This window comes from Thalassophryne amazonica, chromosome 8, assembly GCF_902500255.1.
Source record: "Thalassophryne amazonica chromosome 8, fThaAma1.1, whole genome shotgun sequence".
Taxonomy (NCBI): Eukaryota; Metazoa; Chordata; class Actinopteri; order Batrachoidiformes; family Batrachoididae; genus Thalassophryne; species Thalassophryne amazonica.
Genome location: NC_047110.1, coordinates 34,563,211 through 34,587,618, shown reverse-complemented (window position 1 = coordinate 34,587,618; position 24,408 = coordinate 34,563,211). Strand labels below are relative to the sequence as shown.

The 24,408-nt window shown below is 41.6% G+C and overlaps 1 protein-coding gene across 1 annotated transcript in view; it reads right to left on the bottom strand.

The window, feature by feature from the left end:
- The window catches only part of lingo1a (leucine rich repeat and Ig domain containing 1a), a 762,763-nt gene extending 738,806 nt beyond the window's left edge, over window positions 1-23,957 (bottom strand). Inside the window, exon 1 of the mRNA XM_034175987.1 lies at window positions 23,630-23,957. The gene's annotated coding sequence lies outside the window, so the exon portion shown is untranslated. The remainder of the gene's footprint in view (window positions 1-23,629) is intronic.
- Between the last annotated feature and the right edge of the window lie 451 nt (window positions 23,958-24,408).

Below are 24,408 nucleotides of genomic sequence, written 5' to 3'. Positions count from 1 at the left end.
TAAAGGAAATGTTTTTTTTTTTTCTTTTGGGGCTGTTTCTTCTTTGTCTGCAGAGGATTGAGATGCTTTTTATACAAGTGGCTCTTTTCTGTTTGCAAAGGTTATCGCTATGCATCTGTTACAAAACTTTTAACAGGTGAGTGCTAAACTAATTTTAAAAATGCTTGTCGCTGTTCAGCTTTGTTTATCGGTTTAAAAGTTATCGGACAAAGATTAGTCGGAAAATAATTGGTCCGATAATGGTTTTTAAAGTTATCTAAAAAGATAATCCGATAAAGAAAACATTATCTTCGATAATTATCTGTTACCGGATTATCGGAAGTGTGCCCACCACTGGAAATCACCTGCTGGAGTTGGTGGTTACAATGAAAACCTGCACCCTCTTGGCCCTTTCTGGAATCAGTTTGACACCTATGTTCTACAGGGATTCAGAAAAAAAAAAATCTTCATTTAACCTTCAGAATTTTAAAAGCAAAGCAATTAATTAATTCAAACAAGTGACACATTAATTACACAGAACAAAAGTTAAATTTCTTAGAATGGAAGAGGTCAAATGAAAACAAGATTGTTTCAGACATTAATTTATTTACACCAGAAAGACAACAGAATATTAGCAGCTCATCTCAAAATGGAACAGAATGATCGTTGAAAACACAACGCTCAAAGCCAGAGTGAGGCCGAATGGTGTCAGAATGACGATTCAGCCCACATCCAAAAGGTGTCCAGTTGCACTTAGAAAAAATTCTGACAGCCATCTGTGAGAGTCCACACAGTTGGTCCCAAATGGCCCCGAGTGTGTTGCACATGTTCAAAACAACTTTGGCCGTCATTGAGATGGGACATCTAACCGATGGTGCTCCGTGCGCAATCTGAGCACCATCTGACCGCAATTTACATATTTTGATGGCGGCAAAACAGAATCCAAAATGATTTGAGGGCCCTGTCCCACTGGGGAGAGGATTAATTGCGCATGAATTGAGTATACAAATCGTGGGCGTTCGTTGTCGTCTGCAACAAAAATGGCCAAAAATGACAAATGTCCCAGTATGAATTATGGATATATTAATAATATATAGTGAATATATGATGAACAATCACAGTTATATAACGCATGTAGTGAGGAAACTGATCCGACACATTGAGATTATCACGGCAGTATTATGGGTGTATTATGAATGCATTGCGCATGTGTTGCACGTGCATGGCATCTGCATTGCGGTCATAAAATAAGCGCACTCGCTCCTTTCGGCATCACTATTCACACCAACAATACAGCCTCTGGAGGAAGTGCTGGACTTGGACAAGTTGATCACAGAATTAATGTTCATTTTGTCATGTGAGGATTAACTGTTCATGAGTTTGGGGAGCGGGAGGGGGGAAGCCACTTGGGGTGTGAGACGTGTTTTTTTTGTTGTTTTTTGGAGAGTGTCACAGAAAACAGACTTCAGTGTGTCGTGGCTAAACAGCAACTCTTCCTTTTGTTGGTGTTAAATAAAAGTCCTGGAGGAGACCCGTTTGCAGCAGCTATTACGTCTTTGTGGATCTACACAGCCAGACCGGCACTGACTGGCAGGTATGTCGCTTTCTGCCACATATAGTACTTTGGGTTTACATGACGTGTTTGCTATGCATTCACAGATTGTCCGCAAATCAGCTGCAAAGCAGATGTAATAAAACACTTTATTTGTGACCAATCTGTATGCATTCGCTACAACTTATTTTAGTTTGTGATGTGGACGTGATAGGCACGATATATATCTGTTTTACACACTGTCCCAGTCCGCTGTCAAGCCGCAAATCCCCGTCAGTTGCGGATATCAGCGGTTAATGGCATATACGAGGTCTATTAGAAAAGTATCCGACCTTATTATTTTTTTCAAAAACCATATGGATTTGAATCACGTGTGATTGCGTCAGACAAGCTTGAACCCTCATGCGCATGCGTGAGTTTTTCCACGCCTGTCGGTTGTGTCATTCCCCTGTGAGCAGGCTTTGAGTGAGGAGTGGTCCAGCCCCTCGGCGGATTTTCATTGTCAGGAAATGGTGGAATGATTTCGGCTTTTTTTCCATCAGAATTTTTTCAGAAACTGTTAGAGACTGGCACCTGGAAACCATTCGAAAAATTTAACTGGCTTTTGGTGAAAATTTTATGGGCTTCACAGAGAATAAGGACTGTTACTACAGCTTTAAGGATGCTCGGCGCGCCGCGCTCCATGCCGCCATCAAGAGCCACAAACCACGGGATCATTTCTAAATGGATGGCTCTGTGGAGCCGGTCCGTCGTGTGCACTTTCTCTGGTTATCACAAGAGCTGGACATCAACCATTTTCCAGCAGATTTCACTTTTAACAAGAGATTTTGTCATGGAAAGCCGAGCGGAGGCTTCGCGCGTCACGACTGATTTGCTGATGGAGCGAGACAAAGGAACACCTCCGTTTTGGTCTCACAGGACGGCTTTGAGATGACGTTCAGACAGCTGTCGGTGGTTTTTCCATCGAGTGATTACCCGAGAAATTGTGGATGTGCCTGGACATGCCAGAACATGTCCCGTGAGGCTTCATCACGGCGTTGCTGTGCGCCATGCGGCACCGCCGCAACGCGGGGAATTCCTCCGCACGTCTGTCTCAATGTGCCGAAAAAGTGCTGATGTCCACATCTTTTCACAATTCCTGTGCTAGTCAGATGACATCCCAGATAAAACACAGCGTCCAGTTTGGAAATGAATGGCACATTCCACTGTTACAGGAGGTTTTGTCATGGAAAGAGGAGCGGAGGCTTCACAAGTCGCGGTGGTGCAGCATGGCGCACAGCAACGCCGTGATGAAGCCTCACGGGACATGTTCTGGCATGTCCAGGCACATCCACAATTTCTCTGATAATCACTCGATGGAAAAACCACCGACAGCTGTCTGAACGCCATCTCAAAGCCATCCTGTGAGACCAAAACGGAGGTGTTCCTTTGTCTTGCTCCATCAGCAAATTGGTTGTGATGCGCGAAGCCTCTGCTCGGCTTTCCATGACAAAATCTCTTGTTAAAAGTGAAATCTGCCGGAAAATGGTTGATGTCCAGCTCTTGTGATAACCAGAGAAAGTGCACACGACGGTCCGGCTCCACAGAGCCAACCATTTAGAAATGATCCGGTGGTTTGTGGCTCTCGATGGTGGCATGAAGCACGGCGCGCCGAGCGTCTTTAAACCGTCCTTAAAGCTGTAGTAACAGTCCTTATTCTCTGTGAAGCCCATAAAAATTTCACAGAAAGCCAGGTAAATTTTTTGAATGGTTTCCAGGTGCCAGTCTCTAACAGTTTCTGAAAAAATTCTGATGGAAAAAAAGCCCAAATCATTCCACCATTTCCTGACAATGAAAATCCGTCGAGGGGCTGGACCACTCCTCACTCAAAGCCTGCTCACAGGCGAATGACGCAACCGACAGGCATGGAAAAACTCACGTATGCGCACGAGGGTTCAAGCTTGTCTGACACAATCACATGTGATTGAAATCCATATGGTTTTTGAAAAAAATAATAAGGTCGGATACTTTTCTAATAGACCTTGTATACAGCGCATAGAGTGAGTATGTTTTGTGTATGAATTGAGAATGTATGGAGTATGTAAAGCAGATGTTATCCGCATCCAGATTTTTGAGCTACTCAAAAATCCTGGCTGCAGACATGTGTGCCTCTGTGGATGATCACGGGTGTGTTCGGATGACGGCTGACTCATACAGGCATGTTACACGGATATCGCGGATGTTTGGCAAATATGGGCCAATTTTGTGCGCAATCCATATGCAAATCCTCCTAAATGCCAGTGGGACAGGGCCCTTAGTGTGTACAAGGGAACCTCGAGATGGATCTGGCACAGCAAAGTCTGCTGGTATGACCTGCACATGCCACGTATAATAATGTCCACCTCCAGTGGACCCCCACAGGAGCGCAAAGGAAATGTTGATATGTATGTGGCACACTTCATCATGTAGTTAGTGTGCACAGTGGCTATCAAACCGAAAGCACCCTGTGCTACTGCATGCACACTGCTGCAAATCTGAACAGGCTGTTATATTCACAATAGACATTACAGTACAGATATTTGTCCATTCCTTCCCATGGGCCACATAAATATGGTCTAATGCGCTGTAATGCATCATTGCACACGTGAGCCTTGAAGCTGAATGGATCTCATTGCTGTAATATACAACCCCTGGCAAAAATTATGAAATCACCAGCCTCAGAGGATTTTCATTCAGTTGTTTAATTTTGTAGAAAAAAAGCAGATCACAGACATGACACAAAACTAAAGTCATTTCAAATGGCAACTTTCTGGCTTTAAGAAACACTGTAAGAAATCAGGAAAAAAAAAATTGTGGCAGTCAGTAACGGTTACTTTTTTAGACCAAGCAGTGGGAAAAAAAAATATAGAATCACTCAATTCTGAGGAATAAATTATGGAATCACCCTGTAAATTTTCATCCCCAAAACTAACACCTGCATCAAATCAAATCAAATCAATTTTATTTATATAGCGCCAAATCACAACAAACATTTGCCCCAAGGTGCTTTATATTGCAAGGCAAGGCCATACAATAATTACGGAAAAACCCCAACGGTCAAAACGACCCCCTGTGAGCAAGCACTTGGCAACAGTGGGAAGGAAAAACTCCCTTTTAACAGAAGAAACCTCCAGCAGAACCAGGCTCAGGGAGGGGCAGTCTTCTGCTGGGACTGGTTGGGGCTGAGGGAGAGAACCAGGAAAAAGACATGCTGTGGAGGGGAGCAGAGATCAATCACTAATGATTAAATGCAGAGTGGTGCATACAGAGCAAAAAGAGAAAGAAACACTCAGTGCATCATGGGAACCCCCCAGCAGTCTAAGTCTATAGCAGCATAACTAAGGGATGGTTCAGGGTCACCTGATCCAGCCCTAACTATAAGCTTTAGCAAAAAGGAAAGTTTTAAGCCTAATCTTAAAAGTAGAGAGGGTGTCTGTCTCCCTGATCTGAATTGGGAGCTGGTTCCACAGGAGAGGAGCCTAAAAGCTGAAGGCTCTGCCTCCCATTCTACTCTTACAAACCCTAGGAACTACAAGTAAGCCTGCAGTCTGAGAGCGAAGCGCTCTATTGGGGTGATATGGTACTATGAGGTCCCTAAGATAAGATGGGACCTGATTATTCAAAACCTTATAAGTAAGAAGAAGAATTTTAAATTCTATTCTAGAATTAACAGGAAGCCAATGAAGAGAGGCCAATATGGGTGAGACAGTCCCTGTCAGTACTCTAGCTGCAGCATTTTGAATTAACTGAAGGCTTTTCAGGGAACTTTTAGGACAACCTGATAATAATGAATTACAATAGTCCAGCCTAGAGGAAATAAATGCATGAATTAGTTTTCCAGCATCACTCTGAGACAAGACCTTTCTAATTTTAGAGATATTGCGCAAATGCAAAAAAGCAGTCCTACATATTTGTTTAATATGCGCATTGAATGACATATCCTGATCAAAAATGACTCCAAGATTTCTCACAGTATTACTAGAGGTCAGGGTAATGCCATCCAGAGTAAGGATCTGGTTAGATACCATGTTTCTAAGATTTGTGGGGCCAAGTACAATAACTTCAGTTTTATCTGAGTTTAAAAGCAGGAAATTAGAGGTCATTCATGTCTTTATGTCTGTAAGACAATCCTGCAGTTTAGCTAATTGGTGTGTGTCCTCTGGCTTCATGGATAGATAAAGCTGGGTATCATCTGCATAACAATGAAAATTTAAGCAATGGCGTCTAATAATACTGCCTAAGGGAAACATGTATAAAGTGAATAAAATTGGTCCTAGCACAGAACCTTGTGGAACTCCATAATTAACCTTAGTCTGTGAAGAAGATTCCCCATTTACATGAACAAATTGTAATCTATTAGATAAATATGATTCAAACCACCGCAGCGCAGTGCCTTTAATACCTATGGCATGCTCTAATCTCTGTAATAAAATTGTATGTTCAACAGTATCAAAAGCAGCACTGAGGTCTAACAGAACAAGCACAGAAATGAGTCCACTGTCTGAGACCATAAGAAGATCATTTGTAACCTTCACTAATGCTGTTTCTGTACTATGATGAATTCTAAAACCTGACTGAAACTCTTCAAATAGACCATTCCTCTGCAGATGATCAGTTAGCTGTTTTACAACTACCCTTTCAAGAATTTTTGAGAGAAAAGGAAGGTTGGAGATTGGCCTATAATTAGCTAAGATAGCTGGGTCAAGTGATGGCTTTTTAAGTAATGGTTTAATTACTGCCACCTTAAAAGCCTGTGGTACATAGCCAACTAATAAAGATAGATTGATCATATTTAAGATCAAAGCATTAATTAATGGTAGGGCTTCCTTGAGCAGCCTGGTAGGAATGGGGTCTAATAGACATGTTGATGGTTTGGAGGAAGTAACTAATGAAAATAACTCAGACAGAACAATCGGAGAGAAAGAGTCTAACCAAACACTGGCATCACTGAAAGCAGCCAAAGATAACGATACGTCTTTGGGATGGTTATGAGTAATTTTTTCTCTAATAGTTAAAATTTTATTAGCAAAGAAAGTCATGAAGTCATTACTAGTTAAAGTTAAAGGAATACTCGGCTCAATAGAGCTCTGACTCTTTGTCAGCCTGGCTACAGTGCTGAAACGAAACCTGGGGTTGTTCTTATTTTCTTCAATTAGTGATGAGTAGTAAGATGTCCTAGCTTTATGGAGGGCTTTTTTATAGAGCAACAGACTCTTTTTCCAGGCTAAGTGAAGATCTTCTAAATTAGTGAGACGCCATTTCCTCTCCAACTTACGGGTTATCTGCTTTAAGCTGCGAGTTTGTGAGTTATACCACGGAGTCAGGCACTTCTGATTTAAGGCTCTCTTTTTCAGAGGAGCTGCAGCATCCAAAGTTGTCTTCAACGAGGATGTAAAACTATTGACGAGATACTCTATCTCACTTACAGAGTTTAGGTAGCTACTCTGCACTGTGTTGGTATATGGCATTAGAGAACATAAAGAAGGAATCATATCCTTAAACCTAGTTACAGCGCTTTCTGAAAGACATCTAGTGTAATGAAACTTATTCCCCACTGCTGGGTAGTCCATCAGAGTAAATGTAAATGTTATTAAGAAATGATCAGACAGAAGGGAGTTTTCAGGGAATACTGTTAAGTCTTCAATTTCCATTCCATAAGACAGAACAAGATCTAAGATATGATTAAAGTGGTGGGTGGACTCATTTACATTTTGAGCAAAGCCAATTGAGTCTAATAATAGATTAAATGCAGTGTTGAGGCTGTCATTCTCAGCATCTGTGTGGATGTTAAAATTGCCCACTATAATTATCTTATCTGAGCCAAGCACTAAGTCAGACAAAAGGTCTGAAAATTCACAGAGAAACTCACAGTAACGACCAGGTGGACGATAGATAATAACAAATAAAACTGTTTTTTGGGACTTCCAATTTGGATGGACAAGACTAAGAGTCAAGCTTTCAAATGAAATAAAGCTCTGTCTGGGTTTTTGATTAATTAATAAACTGGAATGGAAGATTGCTGCTAATCCTCCGCCTCGGCCCGTGCTACAAGCGTTCTGACAGTTAGTGTGACTCGGGGGTGTTGACTCATTTAAACTAACATATTCATCCTGCTGTAACCAGGTTTCTGTAAGGCAGAATAAATCAATATGTTGATCAATTATTATATCATTTACTAACAGGGACTTAGAAGAGAGAAATCTAATGTTTAATAGACCACATTTAACTGTTTTAGTCTGTGGTGCAGTTGAAGGTGCTATATTATTTTTTATTTTTTTATTTTTATGCTTAAATAGATTTTTACTGGTTATTGGTGGTCTGGGAGCAGGCACCGTCTCTACAGGGATGGGGTAATGAGGGGATGGCAGGGGGAGAGAAGCTGCAGAGAGGTGTGTAAGACTACAACTCTGCTTCCTGGTCCCAACCCTTAGTCACGGTTTGGAGGATTTAATAAAATTGGCCAGATTTCTAGAAATGAGAGCTGCTCCATCCAAAATGGAATGGATGCCGTCTCTCCTAACAAGACCAGGTTTTCCCCAGAAGCTTTGCCAATTATCTATGAAGCCCACCTCATTTTTTGGACACCACTTAGACAGCTAGCAATTCAAGGAGAACATGCAGCTAAACATGTCACTCCCGGTCCGATTGGGGAGGGGCCCAGAGAAAACTACAGAGTCCGACATTGTTTTTGCAAAGTTACACACCGAATCAATGTTAATTTTAGTGACCTCCGATTGGCGTAACCGGGTGTCATTACTGCCGACGTGAATTACAATCTTACCAAATTTACGCTTAGCCTTAGCCAGCAGTTTCAAATTTCCTTCAATGTCGCCTGCTCTGGCCCCCGGAAGACAATTGACTATGGTTGCTCGTGTCGCTAACTTAACATTTCTCAAAACAGAGTCGCCAATAACCAGAGTTTGATCCTCGGCGGGTGTGTCGCCGAGTGGGGAAAAACGGTTAGAAATGTGAATGGGTTGGCGGTGTACACGGGGCTTCTGTTTAGGGCTACGCTTCCTCCTCACAGTCACCCAGTCGGCCTGCTTTCCCGGCTGCTTGGGATCTGCCGGAGGGGAACTGACGGCGGCTAAGCTACCTTGGTCCGCACCGACTACAGGGGCCTGGCTAGCTGTATGATTTTACAAGGTGCGGAGCCGAGTCTCCAATTCGCCCAGCCTGGCCTCCAAAGCTACGAATAAGCTACACTTATTACAAGTACCATTACTGCTAAAGGAGGCTGAGGAATAACTAAACATTTCACACCCAGAGCAGAAAAGTGCGGGAGAGACAGGAGAAGCCGCCATGCTAAACCGGCTAAGAGCTAGTAGCTGCGCTAAGCTAGCGGATTCCTAAAAACACACGAAGTGAATAATGTGTAAATAATTTAGAGGTGATTCAGCAGAGGGAGTGCTTTAGTTAAGGCACGTGAAGATTACACTGTGAAACAAATCATTATCTAGTTATCTAGATCAATCTAACTGCGCAGATTAAACAGCTAACAGATACAGCAAAACACCGCTGTGCTCCGGAACAGGAAGTGATACAATACCGCAGTGAGAGCCAACCACCAGTAGAGGCATCAAATAAGATCTGCTTGTTAGTCTGCATCTAAAAAGGAGTGATCACACCTTGGAGAGCTGTTGCACCAAGTGGACTGACATGAATCATGGCTCCAACACGAGAGATGTCAATTGAAACAAAGGAGAGGATTATCAAACTCTTAAAAGAGGGTAAATCGAGAGGATTATCAAACTCTTAAAAGAGGGTAAATCATCATGCAATGTTGCAAAAGATGTTTGTTGTTCACAGTCAGCTGTGTCTAAACTCTGGAGCAAATACAAACAACATGGGAAGGTTGTTAAAGGCAAACATACTGGTAGACCAAGGAAGACATCAAAACGTCAAGACAGAAAACTTAAAGCAATATGTCTCAAAAATCGAAAATGCACAACAAAACAAATGAGGAAAGAATGGGAGGAAACTGGATTCAACGTCTGTGACCGAACTGTAAGAAACCGCCTAAAGGAAATGGGATTTACATACAGAAAAGCTAAATGAAAGCCATCATTAACACCTAAACAGAAAAAAACAAGGTTACAATTGGCTAAGGAAAAGCAATCGTGGACTGTGGATCACTGGATGAAAGTCATATTCAGTGATGAATCTCGAATCTGCTTTGGGCAAGGTGATGATGCTGGAACTTTTGTTTGGTGCCGTTCCAATGAGATTTATAAAGATGACTGCCTGAAGAGAACATGTAAATTTCCACAGTCATTGATGGTATGGGGCTGCATGTCAGGTAAAGGCACTGGGGAGATGGCTGTCATTACATCATCAATAAATGCATAAGTTTACGTTGATATTTTGGACACTTTTCTTATCCCATCAATTGAAAGGATGTTTGGGGATGATGAAATAATTTTTCAAGATGATAATGCATCTTGCCATAGAGCAAAAACTGTGAAAACATTCCTTGCAAAAAGACACATAGGGTCAATGTCATGGCCTGCAAATAGTCTGGATCTTAATCCAATTGAAAATCTTTGGTGGAAGTTGAAGAAAATGGTCCATGACAAGGCTCCAACCTGCAAAGCTGATCTGGCAACAGCAATCAGAGAACGTTGGAGCCAGATTGATGAAGAGTACTGTTTGTCACTCATTAAGTCCACGCCTCAGAGACTGCAAGCTGTTATAAAAGCCAGAGGTGGTGCAACAAAATACTAGTGATGTGTTGGAGCGTTCTTTTGTTTTTCATGATTCCATAATTTTTTTCCTCAGAATTGAGTGATTCCATATTTTTTTCCCTCTGCTTGGTCTAAAAAAGTAGCCGTTACTGATTGCCACAATTTATTTTCCTGATTTCTTATAGTGTTTCTTAAAGCTAGAAAGTTGCCATTTGAAATGACTTTAGTTTTGTGTCATGTCTGTGATGTGCTTTTTTTCTACAAAATTAAACAACTGAATGAACATCCTCCGAGGCCGGTGATTCCATACTTTTTGCCAGGGGTTGTACAAATTATTACATGATCACCTTCTAACTCTCGAGGAGATATGGAACTGAGGGGGCAGGCCATGACAACATTAATAAACATGAATCTCACCACCAACAACTGCCCATGAGTGTTCCACAGTGCAGGGTGGACGTGGAGCCGGGACCACAACCTGTGCTTCAAATTCTCTCACTCACTGTGCTGTAATCAATCAAGCAAAAATAAATCCCATGTGATAATCCAACCATTGTGGTGTACAGAGTTGTGTTGTGCTGCTGAAGTGAGTCGAAACACAAAAAAAGAAACATTAAAGTTCTCTGGAAAGGCTGCGTCTGACACATGGGACAGCATGGCCCACTGCCAGGAGTGGCCAGTAGCTGGCAACGGTGTGCACATGCGCACACATAGTTGCTCATTCAGCCATTATGAACACACACACAGTGATCATGTCATCCATCCACCTGCTTTATGCACACACGCACATGCACGTAATGTCAGTAGCGCTGTGAAGGAGAGGACGAGCGAGCGCAGATGTTATGGCAAGAATGAGTGAGTGAGTGACCGTACCATGCCGGCTTTGACACATATGGTGTGAGTCCACTCCATAAGTCGGTTGTACTCCAGTGTCCAGTACTGGCAGGGACTGTGCATCCGTGTCCGCCATCCAGACATTTGGACATCGGACAGTCTTCAGTGCCTTTTATGGCCGCTTGACAGCAATCTGTGTCATCTACCTGTTGTCTACATACACTTTGGATGCCATCGTGCAGGTGTGGGGACAAGGTATTCTGGATGCGTTGTGAGACTGCTGACCATGCCTCTTTCCCTCCCTCCTGACTGTGTCCAATTATGGCAATATTTGCCGTATCGGGCTGGTTCCTGCACATTCTTGCTATGTGTGATGGGGGCTTCATTGAATGTGCACGACAATAAATACAAATATTTTCTTATCAGACCCAACATGGCAATAATAAATCACAACAAAACCAAAATCATTCAAAAAGGATTTTAACAGCTATCCAAACCAAAAATCATCTGGAAGTATTGAAAGGCGTGCTGGGATAGTTTGACAGACATCATTACTTCAGGTTTCTTTTGCATGTGATCTATGTGCCGAGACCATTTTTGTCTTCCAACTTGACAGCAAGCCACTCTGTCTGTCAGTAAATTTCTTTGTCTTTTTGTCAGATGTCTCTGCACAAACAGCTGAATGGTGTGCACGGCTTATTTATAATAAGTGTTTATTAATATTAATGAGGTGCTTTGTATGAGTTATGTAGGACCCAAGGATGTGGAATAGAAAAATTAAAAGGTGCAACAAGTTGCGCACAGCTTTATCATCAGTGTGAAAAGGTGCATGAGCACGGCTTAATGGTTGGCACTGTTGCCTCACAGCAAAAAGGAGGTAGGATTGCTTCCTGCCTGGTCCTTTCTGTGTGGAGTTTGCATGTTTGTGTTGTTTCCCCCCACTTCCAAAGACATGCAGGCTAGGTGAACTGGAAAATTTAAAACTGACCGCAAATATTATTACTGTTGTTACCACATAAACATTCATTGTTTGTATTCTATGTTTAAAAAAGACAAATTCTTTCAATTTGATGAATTGTTTTAAAAACTTTAAAAATCCGGTCAGGCCTGTGCTGATCAATACTAACCTCATATGGCAGCATCAAACTTACAGCCCCATCTTGATGATCTGTAGCACAAGGTCTTAAGCTCCCAAGTGCGTTTGGGTGAAATTTACATGGTGTGTAATCATCTGTTTTCCAGAGCCACTTACTCAAATCAAGGGCCATTGGGGAGCTGGAGCCTATCCCAGCAGTCATAGATTGAGAAGCACGATATACCCTTGGCAGGATCCCAATGGATCACAGGGCAACATATATGAACAAACTCAATCACACCTACGGTCAATTTTAAAGGGACAAATGCACCAGGGAAGTGGGAAGTGATTCAGTGATCTTGCTGTAAGGCAACAGAGCTGACCACTAAGCAAGCATGGTGTGTAATATGAGTGCAAAATGTGGTCCTGGGTGGAAAGTGATTGGATTTCATCCTTTATTCATGGATGTATTTTGGGCAAAGCATGAAATAAAGCAATCCGATTTTCATCAGTCATTACCGTTATTGATGCTACCTGCCTATCATCAAGGATCGATCTTTGCACCATTGCATGCATGAATGTAGCACATTGCATTTGACGTGCTTGATTAAATTGACAGAAATGACGTTTTCTGGTAAGGAAACATATCTCTGCACAAAGCAAGCATCAAAGCATGAAGGTTGATGAATTATAGGAGCAGGATACACCGCAGACCTTTGAGGTGATGCAGTTGGGTATCTTATTCCTGCAGCATCTCCTACTCCTTCATCCATCTCCACCCATCTGATCTCCTCTTTAATACAACAGACAGCCCCTTCCAACACTGATCATGAATGATCCCATGGCTTGCCCTGTCCTGCAAACTCAGGAATGAAGAAAAGAATATGGTACAGTCCAGCATTTTGTATTTTTCCATTAGTTTTTAGTTTTATTTCATTTGTAATTTTTGTTTTCAAATCTGTAACTCTGTCATTTGATCAGTGAATAAGAGGAATATGAGTACGAAGATGAATCCCAGCAAACATGGTAGACATGTCGTGGACCCCCTTATGTAAGTGTGTGTATGAATATTGCCCTGTACAAATAGCAGATAAACACTATACTCAACATTGGATCAGGCTGTTGGTGGTCTATGCCACAATCAGTTTCCGGGTGATTCTTAGACTACGGGCACTTATTATGTCCTTTGATCATATTGTATGAAAAACAGAAAAAAGGGGAAATTTCACACTTTTATAGTTATCTTTACAATGAAAGTGTTTTAAGAAATTTGTTCTAGTAGTCTATGATGACTTTTTCACCTTTTTTCAGCATCATTATATGCAAATGTTGCCGTTTTGTGCTTGTCCCACACCCAGACTTTTGATCTTCAATGATAAAAATGAATGGTAAAGAAACATTTTTTTTCTAATGTTTTAAAATATCTCTGAATAAAATATCAGTAAAATAATCAAAATATAATTGGTATTCAATGTCATTCAACTGTTGTGATTTTTTTAAACAAAATGTAGTTGTCCCACACTATTGCCGTAATTTCCACCACAACACTGTAATGTCCCTTTAAACAGTTTGTATGAAAGATTGTTTGGGTAGTTTCTATGGAGATAAACAGTGACATCAGAGCACATGTATATAGCGCCAAATCACAACAAACAATTGCCCCAAGGCGCTTTATATTGTAAGGCAATGGTGTGGTGGAAATTACATTTACAAGGCCAATAGTGCCCGTAGTTAAAGAATCACCCTTCCGCTTTCTGATGATAGGAATGTACCAGCATTGCTACTGACCAAACTGATTTTTTAGATCACTGCACCCAAACTTGCACTGTTGACTGCCAGTAGGAATAAGAAAGTCATACACAGGGTCTGAGGCCCGTCAGAGTGGTGCTTATCCCCAGATACTGTGGTGTGAACATGATAAGAGTTGAAGACTCCCCTTAAACCGAATGGCAGTCCAGTGCAGGTACTTGCCCAGACAAGGCGGATACCAGAGGTGGGACGAAGTCACTGTCAAATCATTCTGAAGTCATGAATTGGCAAGTCTCAAGTCTCAAGTCAAGTCAGCTTGCAAACAATTGGTAATAATTATGATTTGAGAGTTGACTTGGGACTTGACTTGAGACTTGCCATTTCATGATTGAGAGTGACTTGCTGGTGACTTCGTCCCACCTCCGGCGGGTACCCACTTACAGCTGTGTAGACTGAGACTGAAGCAATACAGCTGAAGTAGTTTGTCCGATGACACAGGTAACATGAAGCATAGACCTGAAGTTGAACTAGGGTCTATATATTGGAAGTCCAAATCCTAATCCACACAGCCACCTGCTCAAAAAAGCAAAATATGTCCCATAGTGTTTGACTGTGACACAAACAGACAGGCCTGCCCTCTGAAGCTACATGTTTTTTTTGTTTTTTTTTTCATGCACCACAGCATCAATCTGTTAAGTGCTGGAAAAGAATTATAAATGAAACAGAAGAACACAAAGTAGAGTAATTTGATTGTTGCTTTATTATTTTTCCATCTGACTGTGTTATCATGGATTTTCCCTGTGCTATAAGGAATGTAATAAATATTGATATGCAGGAAATGCAGCAGGCAAGTGTAAGATGCCGACAATGGAATATCTGTCACATGCTATGCTTTAGAAAGCATGGATGTAAGATAACCCCAAAGCAAAAACCTGGATCACAGAAAAGGTTTGCTGGCCTAAAAGCTATGAATTTCACCACCTTGTTACCACCCTGCCTCTCTCCATATTGTTCCATTTCATCCTGTTGTCTCTGGTTTCCCATCACTCTTTCAATTCTCTATTCTTCCTCCATTGGCATCCACACGCAATGACTATCCTATTCTCTGTTTTCATCAGCACCAGCTTCCTCCCTTTGCCCCCCCATAACAATCTCTCTTTACTCCCTATGGACATCACACAGACAAGAGAGAAATGAACAGAGAATTATAAAAATACAGGAGCAAAGATAAAAGGAGATCCTCCAGTGTGCTGAGGACCAAAAATAGCATTACCTTTGCCTTGTAATTCAGCTTCTTAATAACATGTTCAAGGCAAGTGTTTTTTAAAAGCGGTCCACAACATGACACATCCATTACTGTACAATTAAAATGTTTTAACAATTAAAAATGGTCTCTCTCTTTCTTCCGGGAATCTTTGAGTAAGTCATCTCTGTTCAGTGTCTGATGATTTATACAGTGTCTTTTCAGTTTAATGCTGCAGAGGCCTGAAGGTAATCACACAGACAGCTAGGAGTTAGTTATTCTGTTTCCACTTCAACCAAAGCATGAGTTATACTGGGTATAAATCTTATAGCCACTGCACAACTTCTGCAGCTGATTTGTCAGACCATTTTTGTCTGAATTTTGGGCAAGAATGCTGCAACAGCAGTTGTTTTGCAATCTCGACTGTCCAAATTCGCATCTAACTCTTGCTATAACCAAACAGCTAGAGTTTGCTGATATTCATGTCAGTTATTGAAATGTTCAAAATATGACGAAATGCATATTTTATTGCCAATGTACCTGGGTAATACCCAGGTGTGAAATTTGTGATCGCTTCACCTCTGACAGTCCTGGACCCCCATTTATCAAACTGTGCATAGAAAGTTTCAAAATGCCATCATACAAACATAATTTATTTTCTGTGTAGGTACAAAAATCTGTAGTTATTAAACAAGCACATGTTAGTTGTATGCACATCCCACATGTTGCAAAATACATGCATGTGCATGTTCTTTGTCATTTGAATTCAGAAATACCCACATTAAATTGTGGCTTGTTTTGCTTACTGGAATAACGGACCAAGATGGTTTTCGTACTGTGGCTAGGTGGAGGAAGCCCCGGAGGGCTTGGTGCCTGGTTGTAGTACCCCAATTACACTCACCGCTGCGAACTGTGAATCGGTTCCCCCCCTTGGATTTGCCTAATGTGAATTCTCTGAGCCCATAAGTGACTTCCTCTCCTGTCTCCAGGCCGAAACGCTGGACTTTAGTGATAGGGAATTCTATCACCCACAAAGTCAGGTTACCGACGCCGGCTGACATTAAATGTTTTCCTGGGGCCAGAGCTCCCGACATTGCATCCCATCTTAGGATGCTGATGCTGCAGAAGGGAAGACAGACTAAGGAACATGACATGAGATATAGTCACATACAACCCCAATTCCCATGAAGTTCGGATGTTCTGTAAAATGTAAACAAAAACAGAATACGATTTGCAAATCCTCTTCAACCTATATTCAATTGAATACACCACAGAGACAAGGTATTTAATGTTCAAACTGATAAACATTATTGTTTTGGTTCAAATATTTGCTCATATTGAAATGGATGCCTGCAACACATTTCAAAAAAGCTGGGACAGGGCAACAAAAGACTGAGAAAGTTGAAGAATGCTCAAAGAACACCTGTTTGGAACATTCCACAGGTAAACAGCTTAATTGGAAACAGGTGAGTGTCATGATTCGGTGTAAAAGGAGCATCCTCAAAAGGCTCAGTCATTCACAAGCAAAGATGGGGCGAGGATCACCACTTTGTGAACAAATGCGTGAAAAAAATATTCCAACAATTTAAGAACAATGTTTCTCAATGTTCAATTGCAAAGAATTTAGGGATTCCATCATCTACAGTACATAATATAATCAGAGGATTCTAAGAATCTGGAGAACTTTCTACACATAAGCGGCACGGCCAAAAACCAACACTGAATGCCCGTGACCTTTCATCCCTCAGGCGGCACTGCATTAAAAACTGACATCATTGTGGAAAGGATCTTACACTGTGGGCTCAGGAACAGTTCAGAAAACCATTGACAGTGAACACAGTTCATCACTACATCTACAAGTGCAAGTTAAAACTCTACCATGCAACGCGAAAGCCATACATCAACAACATCCAGAAACGCAGCTGCCTTCTCTGGGCCTGGGCTCATTTGAAATGGACAGTGGAAAAGTGGAAAGTGGAAAAGTGTGCTGTGGTCTGATGAGTCCACGTTTCAAAATTGTTTTTGGAAATCATGGATGTTGTGACCTCCAGACAAAAGAGAACAAATACCATGCAGATTGTTACCAGCACAAAGTTCAAAAGCCAGCATCTGTGATGGTATGGGGGTATGTTAGTGCCCATGGCATGGGCAATTTACACATCTGTGATGGCACCATCAATGCTGAAAGGTACATCCAGGTTTTGGAGCAACACATGCTGCCATCCAAGCAATGGCTTTTTCAGGGACGTCCCTGCTTATTTCAGCAAGGCAATGCCAAGCCATATTCTGCACGTGTTACAACAGCGTGGCTTCGTATAGTAAAAGAGTGCGGGTACTAGACTGGCCTGCCTGCAGTCCAGACCTGTCACCCATTGAAAATGTGTTGTGCATTATGAAGCGCAAAAGGCAACAGAGACCCCGGACTGTTGAACACCTGAAGTCATACATCAAGCCAGAATGGGAAAGAATTCCACCTACAAAGCTTCAACAGTGTCCTCAGTTCCCAAATGCTTATTGAGTGTTGTTGGAAGGAAAGGTGATGTAACACAGTGGTAAACATACCACTGTTCGAGCTAGTTTGAAACATTTTGCAGGTATCCATTTCAAAATGAGCAAATATTTGCACAAAAACAATAAAGTTTATCAGTTTGAACATTAAATACCTTGTCTTTGTGGTGTATTCAACTGAATATAGGTTGAAGAGGATTTGCAAATCATTGTATTCTGTTTATATTTACATTTTATACAACATCCCAACTTCATTGGGATTGGGGTGGTAAATACTGCTCTCCTCTGATACAAAATAAAATGACTGTTTCAAACCATAGAACATCTTACTGCAAAATTCTGAATCAATCTGGTACAATGTTTTGGAGAGTCTATACTTTAATGTTTTCAAAATGTTTTCAGAACGCATTTTATAGAAAAACCTTTCTAATACCAAAACAAAATATTTTGGATACATTTTATGTTTCCTGGTCTGCCAGGTGCCGTTTGTAAAGGAATGGCTTCCGTCTGGCCACTGTACCATACAGCCTGATTGGTGAATTGCTGCAGAGATGGTTGTCCTTCTGGACGGTTCTCCTGTATGGTAGAATGCTAGAGCTCCGACAGAGTGACTATCGGGTTTTTGGTCACATCCCTGACTAAATTTCTTCTCCCTCAATTGCCCAGTTTACATAGGTGGCCAGCTCTAGGAAGAGTACTTCCATTTACAGATGATGGAGGCCACTGTGCTCAGTGGGACCTTCAAAGCAGCAGAAATGGTTCTGTACTCTTCCCCAGATTTGACAAGACAATCTCCAACAGCTGAAGTCAATCCTGTCTTGGAGGTCTACAGACAATTCATTTGAATTCATGCTTGGTTTGCGCTCTGGCATGAACGGTCAACTGTGGGACCTTATATGGAGACAGGTGTGTGCCTTTCCAAATCATATCCAGTCAACTGAATTTACCCCAGGTGGGCCCAATTAAGCTGTAGAAACATCTCAAATATGATCATTTGCAGTGGTGGGCACAGATAACCAACAAGTTAGCTTTGATAACTGGTAATCTGCTAAATGAAAAGTTATCTTTTTTAACGCTAAACCAATAAACTGCCAAAAAAAACCAAGGATGTGACAATCGTACCGATGCACCGAAGCTTGTATCACTCCTTTCAAAGGTACATGGTCCCACACGGTATGTTGGAGCTTGTGTTCACCACGTGACTAATGACGTGAGGAGTGAGGATCGTACGTCACTGTTATGCTGGGAGGGGTCCGAAAAATGCCACTGTCCCAATGGATAAAAAGACAGGAAAATGTCCCGGTTGGGTTTCTTGCCACGTCGTCTCATAGCTAAGCTTTTGCAAATAATATGGACAACGCTGCAATCAAGAAAATATGTCTGTATATAGCACAATCACTTTTTTCCACAAGCCACCTACAGTGAATATTTAGCCCATTGACTAAAAGTGCACTCCCCACCCTGAGCTCATTCCCGTCATGACAACACCATCTATGTGTAGTTTGACAGCTATAGTTTCAACCCTAAACTATAGGCTATTTCTAGGCTATAGGTAGAGAAATTGCCTTCTTTCTGCAATTAGTACATATAAAAGACATCATAGACAAAAAACAATTGGGTAAACATATGTAATTTCTTAATAAACAAGTAAGACAGTGAATTCTCCCGGTCATAACATTTTATTCTCAAGTTGATATAAGTTGCATTTCTACGGATGTGTCAATACTGTTTCATTAGTTTTTGTTGGGGTTTTTTTTGCCTGTTGTAATTTCAGCAAACCACCAGATGACGCCAGTTGTCCCTGATGCTTGATGCCTAGAACCAATTTGTGATACAATCAGGAAGACGATCCAAAAGCCTCACGTGTTCTATGCATTTTGACGCCGGGTATATTACACGGCTTGAATTACAATTGAACAGACTTTTTGGCTTCTTCTGGCATTTTTACATAAAACAAACACAATAACAATGTCTATAAACCCAGAGAATATATTCACAAGAGTTTTAGGCACAATATACAAAGAGGTTAATGCTGTTATCCATGTGGAGCCTGATCAGAGCTTCTCAAATGCATTTCTTCTGTCGGAAATACCCATAATGCACTGGGCAGCTGCATGTCCACACTAAAACCTTTAAAATCAGTGCATTACTTTAAAACTAAAACATATATCTGATATTTTCACTTTATAAAACTTCAGACGTGACGTTAATTTAAATAACTTGTGCGAAATTAGTTTGGTTAAAATTTTAACCCTAAGTTAAAAGTGTATCCCTCTGGATGACTTGGGTGATATTGCCAGCATATTAGTATGAGGTCAAAAGAAATGAAGAAATGAACTTTTTTCTTTTCTGTGGCCAGTTCTCCTTTGTCTGCAGAGGATAGAGTGGCTTCTTCTAAAGCAAGCTCTTCTCTACTTATAGAGGATAAAACTGCGCATCTACTACAACACATCTAACAGACAGGTGCTTAACTGATTTCAGACCTCATAGATGTTTGTAACTATTCAGCTTTGTTTACCATGTCTGCAAAAATACGTTAGCGGTCTAAAAATTATTGGACCAAAACTTATCGGAAGATAATTGGGTCGATGATGGTTTTCAAAGTTATCTGAAAAGCCAATCCGATAATGAAAACATTATCTTCGATAATTAGTGGTTAGCATATTGGCAGAACTGTGCCCACCACTGATCACTTGAAAGAGGATGCACCTGTCCTCAATGTTGAGCTGCATAGGAAAGTCTGTGAATACTTATGTACTTGTGATTTCTTAGTTTGTTTTTTAATATATTTGCAAAAAAAAAACTTTCTTCACATTGTCATTATGGGGTATTGTGTGTGGAATTTTGAGGAAAAGAAATTAATTTCAGACTGTAACATAACAAAATGTGTAAAAAGTGAAGCAAAGCACAAGAAAGTGTTTGTGCCTTCAAAGACCAAAAGTTAGGTCTAAAGTCCAATGCCGTGCATTTGTTTAAAGAGTGCAACATTCAAAAGTGGCTCACATGAGCAGGTTCTTTATGCACGCAGACGCTGCTAGCCTACACATATCATCACAATTTGGCTGCTGCAGTGTATTAGTCTGCCTTCCTCATGGTTGTATATGCCATATGTAATTTTCAGACAACATACAACAAATTAAATGGCATTATTAGGAGACAGCCCTGTTCAAAAGCTAGTGCGTCATGGTAGTATTTTGGTATCAGTGTCTGTTATGATGGTTGCAATGTGAAACGATGTTGTGTTTTGACAAAACCAAAACAAAGAGAAAACACGTGTTATTGACCCTGCCTCTAACACCGGCAAAGGTAAATGCTAATAGAAATATGCAAAAATCACCTTGCTGCTTCTCTGCTTCAACTCAGAGAAGTTTGCATTTGTCCACCCGTGCACTCTGACAGGTTGACTCAAATCTGTTAATTTACCAGACATCCTTACTTTCTCAATACCACAGTGCAGTGCATCCAGCTCACCCTGGTTTCATGGGAATGACAGATTTGTTCAATTTATGTTGGTACTACAACACACCTGTCCATAATTAACACAATGAATTCAACCCCTTTGTGCTCTATCAATAGCAATCAGGCCTTAGATATTCTGAAAAAGCATTGGCACCACTTCACATCACTCATTTTGCACCTGCAGATGAGGTACAGTCCATTAAGCAAAAACCACAATTACACTTTCCAAATTTGAAAATTGTAACAAGTAGAATAGCTTGCACAGATTAGCCATCACACTGTGACCACTGACAGGTGAAGTGAATTACATTTGGTTCAATGGCACTAGTTAGTGGGTGGGATATATTAGGAACTAAGTCAACATTTTTGTCATCAGTGTTAGGGCCCCTTCACACATAGTATGAATCAATACTACTCAGGGTGACTCACAGCAAAACAGCTCCTATGAGTGAACCACGAAAACATCACGCTGACAGGCAGGCGTGCACCATCCCGGTGCGATGGTTCATGCACGCAACAGTGTCTTTTGAGCAGGAAGACAGTGTGAGCAGCTGCACCACATCACGCCGCTGATGTGGAGAACAATAAAATAAAAAACAGCTATATAATTATACATAGCAGAGAATGCAATACAGAACCCTGTGGTTTAAATAACCCAGGTTAAAAAAAATGTCACTCACGGGATTCAAACCCATAAGCTCTGATTACCAGATGGAAACTTTACCACTGCGCTACCATTGCTGGCCTGTAATCAGTGGGGAAATATGCCTGAAATCAACAAAGACATGGACGAGGTGCGCTTTGTCCAACCTCTGCAGCCGGTGCAAAGGCGAAAGATGTTTTATATATTTTCACATGAAGACAGCAGGCAGAGACACATGCCTCACAGAGGAATGTTGTAAGTTCATGTCCTTCCATACACGGGGCATGTTCTCAAGCTCGGATATCCAGGGGCAGAGATCTTCACAGCCGCGGCTGTGAGCAGACACACCTCCCTGTCTGTTCAGCACCCAGACAAACGTGTTACTCTCTGTGTTATGTGGTCATTCATTTTTAGTTATTTGTTATGTAATTGTGTATGTAGGTATTGTTGCAATTATTTATATAACTGTCCTGGTGGTGGTTTCTGTGTTTGTAATGTGTGTACTGAGCTGTCATCCAGCTGTCAGTGTGCTGTGATCAGCTGACAGGCCCCTGCCTGTGCTGTGTGCAATCAGACCTTACTGTCCAGCCCCCATGTGATCAGATCTGTACATACATATAAGCATTGCTGCACAGAACATTTTGCAGAGTAAAATATACTCTGCTAGGATACCATTTGATCCCAGTCCAAATAGTGTTAATTACACTCCAGTTTAGACTGAAATCAGCTCTACTGTCTTGTCAAATCACATTTTTAAACCCCAATAAGAGTCATTCACAGCATGATAGAGTTGATTTTACACTGTGATAGAATTGATTTAACACCATGATAGAGTATATTTAACTCTATTTGGACTGGGACCAAATGCTATCCTGGCAGAATATATTTTACTCCGCAAAATTTATTGTGTGTATGTAGGGAGCAAAGGCTGTCCTGTGTGGTCCAATGCAACAGAAGAATCTGCTGTTCACATCTTAGTACCAGATACCACAGCACACCTTCAGGGAGGCCAAGTGGATTCCATGCCTAAACAGGTCAAGTCTGTTTTGGTGGCAAAAATGGTGGCAAAATGTAATGGCTGATCGCTAAATAACACAGTTTGTCGACTCAAAAAAGCCTTCACGTGAAACTTGCTACTAGGTTCCACTTCCTCATTGCAGTTATTTTGATTGTCATTTAAAAAAAAGAGGAAATTCAACATTTCAGTCATCCATTGCATCCAGTGGACAATAGGGGGCAGTACTCCATTCATTCACCTTCCATTCAAATTACCGTCTTCCGGTCTTCTGATTTGTGCACATGCCGCATATTGGAAACCAACCAAAACCAAAACTGAATCGATTTTGTAACACAATGAATAGACATACACATAAACACCTCAGTGCTCCGCCGTGTAACACACACACACACGCAAACACACGTGTGCAACTTCAACTGAGCTGCTCCTCGGTATGCCATGACAGTGCTTAACTGCCAATCACCATTCGGTAGGAGCCAAAACCAGTCACTGTGGCTGAGTGAGCAAAGTGTCTCTAAGGAGAGGGAGCTGAAAATAACAGCAGATCAATAGCAAGTACCAAGTGGAGCATTTCCCCTCCAGCCTCTGAAAGCATGAGCAGTGCTGTGCAGCGCTGATTCGGCACACATCCCTGTTCACTTCTTCTCCGCACTCTCCCTCCACAGTCAGCGCATCCTTATTTTCTTGCTCTCTCCATGTCCTCAAAAAAAAACCTTGCTCTGCCTTCTTTAACCACTCCTCCTCAAGCCCATAATGTGGACTGCTTGCACCTGTCAATATATTATGAGCAGTAATCAGGCAGGAAAGGGCAAGGAGAGAGGATACAGAAAAAAAGAAGAGAAAGCAGAAAGAGAGCGAATGCCTTACCAGAGCTGTAATGAAGAGAATCCGGAAACTGCTTGTGTTGTTCCACGGTGGCTGCTCATTAAATCCAAGATGCTGAGGAAAGAATTGAAGATTCCATCAAGATGCTGCCCGAGAGGACAAAATAAGACTATTTAATAGGAGGATTCTGGAGTGTTACTAAAAAAATGTGCTACATATACATAAGGATCTGTTAATCAAGTCCGGAGCACTTTCTGAGTCCTTCCTGTCAGCTGCAAACCCACATGTGTGTACACACTGACATATGCAGTCTACACAACAAACCACACACTCACACATGCACAGGGATGTGCGAGGCTTCAAGATTGGGACAGAGCGAGGAAGAGATGGAGAGAGAGGGAAAGAGTGAGAGAGACTTAGTGGAAGGGAGGGGGATTGGGAGAAGGGTAAGGTGCAGGGAGGAGCTGTACCCGGTGATGAGAGACGGGAGGGGAAGGAGAGAGAGCCTCTCTGTATCCCTGCTTATTTCTCCATCAATCTGAGCAGTAGTGTGAGCCGCACAACAGTGGGAGTTAATGAAATTATCTGTCATATTTCCATTTGAAAAGATGGCGAGTGATGCCAAACAGCTAATGCATGAAAACAAAATATACGGAAGCCGTTACAGTCAGATCTGTTTGTGTCTCTGAGAACTGAGTAATGTCCCCGGCTTCGACGTAAAGCCGAATAGATAAATGAGATGGGAAGGTGGCTGAGAATGATGACAAAGGCGGGAGGGTGATGCACCAGGCAGATAGCCAAGATTTAAATACGGCCTGGGT